Genomic DNA, 1949 nt, shown 5'->3' on the forward strand with positions numbered 1-1949 from the left:
CGGGTGGGCACAGCACGCCACACTGCCCGCTGCCCCGCGCCAGTGCCCGGCACCGCCGGGATCCCGGGATGGGGCACCCACCTCCGCCCGGACCCCCCACCCGGGGGCCACTCACCATCCTGGTGACAGAGGGGCTGCAAGAGAAGGACAGGCAGAGTCAGCGCGGCCCCCTGAGCACTTGCCACCCCTCCCCGGGCACCCCCGGCCAGGGCTGGGAGCCCCAACCCCAGCTCCCGTGGGGGACCCGTCCTACAGCACCCACCAGAGCCTGGCACACTTCCTGGGGCACACCTCGGTGCCAACTCCAGTGTCCTCATGTTGTCCCCTCAGTGCTAGTCCCAGTGTCCCCAGACTGACCCCTCGGTGCCAATCCCTGTGGTCCCAGCTTGTCCCCTCGTTGACAGCGCTGGTGGCCCCAGATTGACCCCTCGGTGCCAGTCACGATGGCCTCAGGGTGTCCCCTCGGTGCCAGCCCCGGTGGCCGCGATACCTCCGGCTTAGTGTAATCCCGTGCCAGCTCAGCACAGTCGGAGGCACCTCCTCTTCCCGGGGGTGCCAAGGTGCCCTCGGGGCGCAGACCCAGGGACCGGGGTGTCCCCACCCCCCGGGTGCCCTCGCTCCCAGCAGGTGCCCGGCAGAGTTGGGCACAGAGGGAAACTGAGGCACGGAGCTGAGTAGTGCCCACTGTCAGCCAGGGCGTCCCCAAGCTGGCAGGGCGGGTGTCCCCAACCCCAGCCCCCGGTGACAGGGTTAGGGGACACACGGCTCGGTGGCATGGCACAGGGACCCAAAACCCAGCCACAGGGGTCCCTCAAGGGCCGCCCCCCCTCCCCCCCCAGCTTTCTGAAGAAGCCTAAAACTGACCAACAAATGATGCTTCTGAGGTATTGAAATGAAAAACTTGTGTGGAATGCAGTGAATTATGCAAGCTTAAAAATATCAGTGTGTCAAAACATCAGCTTTACCTAATGCCATGTTCTGCTCCAGAAAATTCCAGTGTGTCTTCTCTAGAGGCAAAATATTTCAAGGCAGAACACTCAGTGATGTAGAAACCACCAACCAAAGCAATTTGCAGTCGTGGTGCGGGCAGTGCTCCCGTGGCAGGCACAGAGCCAAGCGGTCCGACCTCCTCAAGGTGCTTCCCACAAGGTGTTAATCCTAAAGCTCAGACACAGAATTTTAATATCGCTGCTCGTCACCACAGCAAAGCAGCCACTACTCTCATTGTAAAATAGATATATTTTAAGTGCACTGTCCTACTTTGTTCTGTCCAGGGAAGAGATCAGGAGTGGAACTGTAGGCAGCCATTGCTCACACTTTGTGCTATCCTTTCTCTAGGAACCATTCTTGGTTTTCCATTATTTCTTTATGAGTGTAATAAAAATGTTCTGGAGAGGCTCTCATGTTTTGCAACATAAATGAGCACAGCTGACACAAAAAGGTGAGTTTCAGGCTAGTTTGGAGCAGTGATAAAAACCACATTGCACCTCTGTTTGCTATAGATGATGTCTGCTGTGCTCACAAATACAGGAAAAAAATGGAGTGGAACAGGACAGAAATAAAAATCTGTTGCAAAGAAGGTCTAAATTTACCCACACCCTGTCACGCTCATCGTCACCCACCCGTCACCCAAACCCTGTCACCCAAACCCTGTCACCCACAGTGCTGTGGCACCTGCACCAGCACCGGCACCCCGTCACCTGCGCTGGCACCTGCACTGTCACCCACACCTTGTCACGCACATCGCCTACCTGTCACCCGTATCCTGTCACCCACCCCGTGTCACCCGCACTGTCACCCAGACCCCAGAACCTGCACCATGCCGCTGCACTGCCACCTCCCCCGTCCCCCGCACCGTGCCACGCACATCGTCACCCACCTGTCACCTGCCCCCTGTCACAAGTATGCACACCCCCCCCGCCCCCCATCCCGCTGCTTCCGCCCCCCCT

This window comes from Corvus brachyrhynchos, unplaced genomic scaffold (assembly GCF_000691975.1).
Source record: "Corvus brachyrhynchos isolate BGI_N302 unplaced genomic scaffold, ASM69197v1 scaffold1103, whole genome shotgun sequence".
Taxonomy (NCBI): Eukaryota; Metazoa; Chordata; class Aves; order Passeriformes; family Corvidae; genus Corvus; species Corvus brachyrhynchos.